Raw genomic sequence first — 10,344 nt, 5'->3', positions numbered from 1 at the left:
TGTTTATGTTTATGTTTATTGTTATCTAACCACATCATTTACATTATGCTAATTTATTTACTCTTTTACTATCTTGCTAAATAAAAAGGGAGTAAAAACAAAAGAAACAGAACAAATCATAATTGTTTAAAATATTGGTAAATGAACTTAGGGTGGTATAACTTTATTTGTTACAAATCTATTGTAAGGTGATTATTAATCATTTTCAATACTTTGCATCAATGATAAGTTATCCCTTAATGTGTCATATTTTGAGTTTTTGACCTATGGAAAAATAGTCCTCAAAATGTTCATTTTGCACATATTACTAACCATTAATTATACTTCACTAACTTTGTTTATCATTAACCTTTGTTATTGTAATTTTGGTACTACTAACTTGTCATTTATATCCACTAACCATTATGATTGTGATATTGTCATTCTTTATCTTGTAATTTACTTTTATGTCATTACCTTGTAATTTACATTCAAGTATTCATTACCATCATCATTATACAAACTCATCATGCATGTTTATTTACTTGTTATTTATTTTATTGTCATCAAACAATAAAAAGAACAAAAACATGACCAAAATGATAAGATCAAAAATATTCACTCCACTCTTAATCAACTTGGACTTAGAGGGTTTCAATTTAGGATCTTTGCTTGGAGGTCTTTTCCTTAACTTTGTGATACTTTGTAAATGTTGGATTTTATCCATAACTTACATGCATGTTGTAAGAATGGCATCATGACACCACCTTAGGGGGACATGTTTGTAAGACCATTAACCTTTGTTTAGCTTAGGTAACTTTTGCATACACAAGGCTTTTCTTGGGCTACCTTACAATGAGACCCTTTACTTTCTTGTTGGTTACTTTGCATTCATGTTGCATAAGTCAAATTTCATAATCAAATAAAATAAACCCTTGATTCAACGTCAAGTGGCATTTTCATAATCAAATTCAAAATACAATAAAATTATGATTATTATTGTGCGCCATGAGCCTTAAGTGGTGGAGAATGAGTAAGAATGAAGCATTCCTACCCTTACTCTGATTATTTTGGACGCAAGACGCCTGACTTATTATCTAGAATAGTCACCTCCGTTCATAGACTTTAGTACAATATAATCACAATCATTCTTTTCATAAAACCCTTATTCAAGGTAAAAATAATACAACTCATCAAACTCATTTTTGTGCCTTACGGCACCATCCCGAAAACCCTTTTCTCAAAGGTAAAATCAATCAACCCATATATATTTTCTACTCCAAACTACGGAGCTCTGATTCCTCATTCCCGAATGAGTGATACGTAGCCACAAGGGCCCCAATCCTTGGCGAACACTATAATAATAAACCATCTCCTCTTTCACACACATTCTTTTGAAAATAAAATAATGATAGATAAATCCCCATGTATGTAAAACAACCTAAATGGTTCCCATGGAGTACCATGGACGTGAGTGGTGCTAATACTTTCCTCTTGTGTAACCGACATCCGAACCCAAATCTTGGTTGCGAGACCGATTCCGTATTCTATTTTAGCGCTTCCCGTGCGCGTATCTTTTGAGGGTTTTATCAACTACTTTCCCCCGCCTCTCCGATAGAGGCACACAAATAAAATTCGATGGCGACTCTTCTGATTTTTGTCTCCCTTTGGCATCTCTTTAGTCTCGGTTTCATTATCGTGAAATCCCGGTAGCGAAAAAGGTACTATAGGGAGGACCCACTAGAGAAAGCATGAAGTAGGAGATAGAGAGATGGATGCGAGATTTATATCCTGAGCTGTTTCCTTCAGGTAATTTTTGAGGGAGAAAATTCTTTAAGTGAGGGAGAGTTGTAACACCCTAATTTTTGAATTAATTTATTTTATTAAGTTTTATATGCTTAAATAATTTATTAGAATGTTATATGTATTTTTGTGGGGTTGTATGAGGTTGGGTAAAATTTATATCATTTATGAATATTTTTAGATTAAATAAAATAATAGAAAATTTGATAAAATAATGAAATAATGAGTTATGGGGGGAAAATAGAATAATAGAATAAGTGATGGGACAAGGAGAGATATACCAAAAGTCGAGGGGGGGGGATTAGAAATAATAAAAAATTAAATTAGGTTTTTCATTTAAAATAAAAGAAGGGAAAAATAGGTTTTTGTGTTGTACGTGAAAGTCTGTGGGAATTAGGAGTGGAAAGGCAAAAGCAAACTTAGAGGGAAGAAATGCCATTGTTGAAAGTTCAAGGTTTTGGCTATAAAATTAAGGTAAGTGGGGGGATTATTTATCTATGGGTGTGTTTTTCGTAAAGGATGGAGAGGGATCCTAACACTCTTCCTTGTTGTTTTTCCTGTCCTCTATTAATGAGGTTTTGAATCCTTGAGCTAGTTGTGTAAACCTCTATAGATTATGATGTTATGAGTATGTTTTGAAGTTGTGATAAGTGATGAATTTGTATTCAAATTATAGGTGAAATTCAGATTGGTGTTGTTCTTGTTTATGTATTTTGGTGGTGTTCTTGCTAAACAATATTTTGATAAATCTCCCTGAAGTGAGCCATGAGAGATCACAATAGTCCTATAGGTAAGAGGTATCAGCTGACCCTCTTCTAATTGGGAAGTCTCCTTTTATACTCATTCTCCTATCAATGGTCCTTAAAGGGATGCCTCTTCATATCCCATGTTAAAGTGACCCCTTGTAACATCCGCCGTCTTCCATAACTATCAAGTAACACCTATTCCCTCAATTTATGTAACTCCCATGCAATTATGGAGATGTTTCATGACTATCCTATATGACTATTCATGTTGCTTCCTAACACCTTTCAATATACCAGATCCAACTTTCTCCTCTGCCAGAGTTACTAGGAGATCGGATCCGATTTTCCCTGGTCTTGTAATAATGTTCACTCTAACCGAGTTTCGACTTACTTAGGTTTGTGTTACCCGACTTGCTGGCCCCTTTGTACTCAGCTTGCAAAAACTCGGTCTTTGGGAATTTTGGGATGTACATAAGTCCCCCGATCATGAGGTCTAATTGGATTGAAGTGTTTGGACAATAAAATATTGGAATTCCTTATGTCTTGAGTCGATCACCTATTCGGTGAATCACCGTGTGACATCGATTTAGTGATAACTGCTTTCTCTTTCCTTGTCACGATGGTTTTTTTATGGGAACCCTAACTTGTCATCATTATTTTAGTTAGATACAACTTTTTGACTTTTGTAAACATATTTCAATAAAAGGAATAGTTTTTTGTTTTTTTTTGTTTTTTCACCTAAGCTAGTGACCTCTCTTTCAAGTGTTGTTGGCGAGTTTATTTTCGCTTCCTTAGTCAACAGTTCTTTCTGCAAGCTCAAGTACCAAGTATTGTTTTCCCTTTCCCTCTCTTTCTGTATTCTTTATTATGGTTATAATACGAGATTGTGATGATTCGGGAGAGTTCCCAATTTCCCTTACTCCTAATGAGAGAAGTAAAATCTGGAATGAATGCATGAGAGAGTGTGAGGGTCATATGAGTCGAGCGGAGTTTGACCAGATTATTAGAGACATTTATGGTGAGATACCTTCACCTGGTAGTAAAACTAACTCAGAGTCTTTGTCATCAGTTTTCGTGGATGCTCTGATGGAGACAACATGATCTTTGATTGATAAAGAGGTTCTAAGTTACGACCATAACATCATCGACAACAACTATATTTCGAAGCTTTGCTTTAATAATTAAGTTTCCTCCACCAGGAACTAGGAGAATGTTGTGTTAGAACCCTTTGTAGTTGGTGAAAAAGTCTATATTACTCTACCAAAAGGAGTGCCCAATGAGTATTTTTATTTTTACTCAGGGGTAATCGAGGACTTTAAAGTTTGTATCCTCTTTAATGATTTTGAATCTGACATCCTTAAAACCCTAAATGTTGCCCCTTCTAAGTTAAACCTAAATGGTTGGGGCTTTATCAAATCTTTTGAATTCGTCTGTGAGACGGTGGATATAACTCCCAGCTTAGGTTTATTCTTCTTGTTTTTTGAGCTGAAGGGAGCGAAAAAAGGAGGTTGGGTCTCCCTCAACAAAATTCCAGGGAAGAGCTTCCTTCAGGTTTATACTACCGACTATAAAGGTTTCAAGGATAAGTTCCTTCGAGTGAAGAGTGGGAAAGGTGGCCCCAAGTTATGTATGCGCTGGACGAGAATAATCATTTCCCGATTTATTATACAAATAACCATTGCTGGTTTTCGGTCTTGATTATGATAAATTGAACATTTTGGAAATTCGAGCTTTAGCCGTTTTAGATGCTTTTCGAGAGTGAAAGTTAAGGACTTGCTACATATGGATGACGAGCCGGATTTTTTTTCTAAATTTTTGGGTAATGCTTATATATGCCCTTTATTATTCTTTGATAACCTTATTATTTTATTTTTATGAACTTTACTTTGTTATCTTCTTTCAAGCTGACATGATGAACCTCAAATTATCCGAACATAAGAAGTTGATGGCTGAAGCGATATTGAGGCATGGGGAACAATCTACCTCTAAGAATGATCTATCGGGTATTTAGACCCGAACTCTCAAAAGAAAGAATATGGACGCTTTAAAACAACCCCTGTTGTATCAGAGCCCCAGACTCCCTCTATTCCTCCCTCCGGGGCATCAAAGTCGGGTTCTTCAAAGATGATGAGACCTTGATGAGCGATAATGTCAGTCAGGATGACTTGAAAATTACTACCCTGATGCAGGAGTAAGATAATAGCCAACAATCTAATCCATCCACTGAATATAAGTTCTGGTCCAACAGTTTTGACAGCTTGAAATACTTCTCCGACCATCTGAGCGCGATAAAGGATGTCGAGAACGTGAAGACCATAAGCGCTCAACAGTTGACCCAAAACCTCGGGGCCTACTTGATGAGATGTGAAGTCATGACCCAAGGTCTGTTTAAAGTTGGTGATGCTTATGAGCAGAATGAGATCCGTATCACTAAGGATATGACCCAACTATAGGATAATTTAAAATTCCAGGCCGACAAGGCGGATGAGCTGAACAAACAACTATCAGAGATGAAGAAGTAGAGTAAGACTGCAGAGTTCCAATTGTCAGAAATGAAGAAGCAAAAGGAGATCGTAGAGTCCAAGTGCTCGGAGCTTGAAGCGACCACTTCCGGTTTGACCCAAGAAGTGGAGAAAAGTCAGGATCTTAATGAGACACTAAATAAGTATTTGCAAGATGCCCTGGTAGACTTGCTCTCAGTCGGCGATGAAGCTTTTCAGAGAGCCAAAGCCCAAGCATTATGCATCATGCCTGACCTTGATGTGTCAGAGATGGAATATTTTAAGACTGTGATGGATGGCCATCTTGTAGACATGGAGGAAGCTTCACCTAAAGTTGAGGTTTTGAAGGATGCGACGATTAACAATCCGAACTGAGGCTTAAGAAGACGAGCATCATGATGTTTGAGTTTGCTTATGTTTGTTGTTAGCCATCGACAATGATGTGCCTTTTGTAATATTTTGGGATAATGTTTATTTATTTTCTAAGATCATGTTTAAGCCCCTTTTAGGGCCCCTTTTTGGATATGTTATTTTTAATTTTGTTATTCAGTTTCAACCTGATGGTGCATATTTATAGTATCCCAAATTGTGTTTTAGTGGCATGCCTACGAACCTGACTTTGTCGTGCAATAGTTCTTCTCTTTTAATAGCTCGAACAATTTTACTTTGCTGATAATTTAGACTTTTTAAGGACAACTTGGTTATTATAAACTTCTTTAGACTTAATAGCCCGACCAAGGGTTCTTATTCTTATTACCGACCTCGTTATATCTTGGTTTTATTACCATGACTCGACCAAAGATACTTGTTTATATAGATGATTACTTATGTCAGAGGTTTCATTAAAAAAATCGGCCAGAGATTTCTCATTTACGTGGCCGATTACTTAAGTTAGAGATTTTATTATCATAACCCGACCAGAGGTTTCTCATTAACGTGGCCGATTACTTAGGTTAGAGGTTTTATTAACATAACCCGATCGAAGGTTTCTCATTTACGTGGTCAATTACTTAGGTTAGAGTTTTTATTAACATAACCCAGCTAGAGGTTTCTCATTTACGTGGTCGATTACTTAAGTTAGATGTTTTATTAACATAACCTAGTCAGAGGTTTCTCTTTTATGTGGCTGTTTACTTAGGTTAGAGGTTTTAGTAATATAACCCTACTAGAGGTTTCTCATTTATGTGGAAATTTACTTAGGTTAGAGGTTTAATTAACATAACGATCGCGACTTTATGAGTCGAATTTGGGGTACAAACTGCAAGTGCACAGTTCTATTGCGTAGTTTTAAAAGATATCGATCCCACAGGGACTTATGAATCGATATACCGTTATCTAAGGTTACTTCGTAAAGCTAAGGCAGGTAATACTTTGATTGTTTGGGGGGAAAAGCTAAAACTAAAATAAGATCTAAAATAAATATCTAATAAGCGGATATCGGTATGTAGTTCGTCGTAATTAGGGAATCAATTCTTTGTTGGTTTCTTGGTTTTAAAATAAATCTTTTCAGTTGACACTATTGATTAAAAGTCTTATCTCAAACTCTCGCTCTGTTGAATAAACTATGATTTTATATTAACGTAGCTGTCACTTATAGTTAAGTCAAAAACCACTTTTTGAAAACAATAGAATCCGTAGAAACTCTTTTTAAGAAAACACTAATCGTTTAAACACCCTTATCTCAAACTCTCGCTCTGTTGACTTAGGTTATATAATTAAATTCAAATGCTTAACTCTCGTCCTCACATTCAATCTTTAAAAATACTTTTTGAAAAAGGTTAGAATTTAATTAACTCTAAAAATTGCTCTCGCCCTGATCTAGAATTAATGTCCAATTTACACTGTCCAGTCAAAAACTCAAACTCTCGCTCTATTGCTTTTAACTTCTTTATGTCTTTTACTTTCGTACAAAAACCTTGTTATTAAACCTGTAAATTGAGACCGTAAAAAGAGTGATTTTAATTTTAAACTTAATTAAACCAATTTGGTTTTGATTCCTTCATTCCGCTTATCTACATACCGATACCTAAGTAAATCAGCCAGACATGCTAAACAGACTTAAATAAATATCATGCATAAACAGATTCATCTCAGGCAAATAATATAAATAAACAGTAAAACAGGGCATATATAAATTCAAACAAGAATTAAAGAACCTGAGAAATTAATTAGCAGTCTTGAACACTCCACCACAGACCGGTTGGATTTGTTCTTGAATTCTTCAATCAGATCGAAAAATAAAAGCGAAGGAATAAAAAACTAGATTCTAACGTAAGGTTAGATCCGGTAAAAGGTACACAATAGTTTCCGGTGTAGAAACTATTGTGCGAAAAAGAATTAATTAAATGCTAAAAAGGAAAATAGAAATTGCAAGGGAAACAATATAAAAATCGTAAAAGCTATGCTGTAAAAAATGTGCTCGTACTGCTGGAAAAGAAAAAAATGCGAAAAAGCGAAAACGGCAAAGAAATCTGGAAAAAGCGTGGAACCTAGAGCTTTCCAAAAAGCTACTATTTATACTGCTACTTGTGTAACTGCTTCCAAGGGTTTTCCGTGTACACGGTCTTTACGTTCCAAGGGTCAAGCGTGGAAGTAGCTTCAACGTGGTCTGTTTCAACGTGGTCAGTTGCGTTCCTGGTGCCAAAAATATAGGGGAATGGTGTGACGTCCGTCACACCATGTGTGACGCTCGTCACAGGAGTGTGCAAAGCGTGACGCTCGTCACAGCCTTTGTGACGCTCGTCACAGCCTTTGTGACGCTCGTCACAGGCACAACACCTGTGCTTTTTGGGCTGGGCTTTGGCTTTTGATATTTGCTTCTTTTCATTCCTTTTTGCACCTCCTTTTCTTCCTTTTTTACTTGTGCTTCAAATAAACCACCTGAGATAAATAGAAAGAAAATACCGTGTAATATCTGATAAAATGAAATAAATTGAAGTAAATAATAATATAATTTAATTGAATTGTGTCCTAGAATGTGATACTATTTCATGTTATCACATAACCCGGCCAGAGGTTTCCCATTTACGTGGCCAATTTCATAAGGTCATTGGTGATGCCTATTGTAAGACTCCAATTTTGACCCTAAGATCCCTCATGCTATCTCATCATTTGCATTGGCTTTGGGATCACACCTTGGCATCATCCTTACCCCTCATTCATTAGGTTTGAAGTTGAGAGATCACCAAGCACATTTGATTGTATCATACTTTGGTTTTCTTTGTTTACTAACCAAAATACCAAAAAATATGTCCATGTATAACTTTGTTCCTTTTGTAGGTAGTGTGTGCATCCACCAATGCCTCATCAAACTCACAACTAGGGTTTGAGACCCCCAGTGCAAGGAGATCATAAAAGGGATGGTTCACCATGGTTCTAGACATCATATATGGATCCCTATTTTCTTCATTTACCATCTGGATCAAGAAATCATCAAGAGTTTGAAGCTAGGTTACCTTGGAAACCCTAATTCATATGGGTATCTTATGTGACTTCCTCAACAAGTTTCTTCAACTTTTGATCAAATATTTAAAGGGATACTTCATTATACATAACATTACACACACACACACACACACACACACACACACACACACACACACACACACACACACACATATATATATATATACTCCACGAGTCCTAAGGATCAAGATAACTTCAAGTTTTCATGTTGGTTCAAAGAAGTTGACCAGACAAAGTCAACTAGTCAAAACTGGGGTTCCTTAGACCCTATCTCCTACACTTTTTATCATATGAAAATTATTCCAAAAGTAACTCTACTCCTTATTACATTACAAACAACTTTCATGTTTAGGTCAAGAAGTAGTTTTGCTTGGAAAGTCATTTTTTATGGTGAAATATTATAGGTCATTTTGTTTGTGCCCTAGTTAGGAGGTCAACTTCCATATGTCCTATCCAACTTTTATGAGATAAAGGCTATACAAGTTTCATGATCAATTTCTATGAGATAAAGGCTATACAAGTTTCATGATCAATTTCAATATGTCCTATCCAACTTGGATTCTTTGAGGAACTTCAAATTCAACTTGCAAGGGCATGTTCCAAGAGGAAACATTATAGGTCATTTTGGGCCATTACCATTGAACAAGGGATTTTCCTCAACTTCTAAATGCATAACTCCTTCATGCAAAATCCAAATAAAGTCAAATTTGTGACCAAATGGAATAGGTTTGAAAGTTCTACAACTTTGGTGAAGTATTGTTTTCCATTTGAAGCCCATATAAAAGTTGTTCAAGGTGGAAGAAGTGAACATTTGGCTTGGTACTTAGAAAAATTTCATTTAAGTTTGATTTTCCAAACTTCCACCTCAAAATTCATCATGATCCAAGCTTCAAATTGAAAAGTGTTCAACATGAAAGTTTTTCCCCTTGATCTCACCTTTCCAAAAAGTCAAAGATCACCTCATTTGGCCCAATATTGAATGACTTGCATATGGATTTTCTTCAAGGTTCCATTTGGATGAATCTCATTACCATTTCCCATTTCCAATTGCATGACTTCATGACATACTTTCAGCATCACTCATGATCAATTTTGTACCTTTTGACATCATTTGATGGGCCTATCATACATCCATGCATCCATGCAAGTGAGGATTGCTATTTTTGGAGTTTTGATGGAAGTGTGTAAGAATCAATTGCATTGCCTATAAGTACAACCCCTTCTGCTCAGAATTGGGGACACCTTACCCAAACTTTGATCCTGCAACCATACCCCTCACCATTAGAGGATAAAATTGAAGGTTTTCAATTGAAAATCGAGTTTCAATTTCACTTCTGTTTTGAAGTTGAAACTCCAAGAAGCCATTCTTTGATCCAATTCAACTCTTGCAAGCTTCTAAAGTCAAGCCAAGGCCAATTGGAAGCAAGATCAAGCAAGATTCAAGCTCCTCAAAGGTGATTTTTCAGAAACTTCATCTCTTCGATTCTATCTCAATTCTTCACCATTCTCTTTGATTTTTCGTTAGCTGAAGTCCTACAAATGTACACAACAAGATTGAGTTTCTTTGAGGTCAAATCGAAGCAACTCAGTTCATGATCCTCCAAATTCAAATCCCTGTATGTTTCTATATACTTGGAATTGGAGAAAATTGAGGCCAAATTCGAGCTCCTAAGCATTTTTTCTTTGAAATAATGTCATTGTTTTTCATTTTTCATTAAGTTGAAGGTGGACTAGTCCGGTGAGGTCCACCAAAGAAGATGATCAGAGCCTTAGCTCCGGCGGTTTGTTGACACACATCTTAACCATCTGATCGTGTTTATATGTTTTAATCTGAGCCATTCCTTTTAAAT

Source organism: Lathyrus oleraceus, chromosome 6 (assembly GCF_024323335.1).
Source record: "Lathyrus oleraceus cultivar Zhongwan6 chromosome 6, CAAS_Psat_ZW6_1.0, whole genome shotgun sequence".
Lineage (NCBI taxonomy): Eukaryota > Viridiplantae > Streptophyta > Magnoliopsida > Fabales > Fabaceae > Lathyrus > Lathyrus oleraceus.
This window is presented reverse-complemented; position numbering follows the sequence as displayed.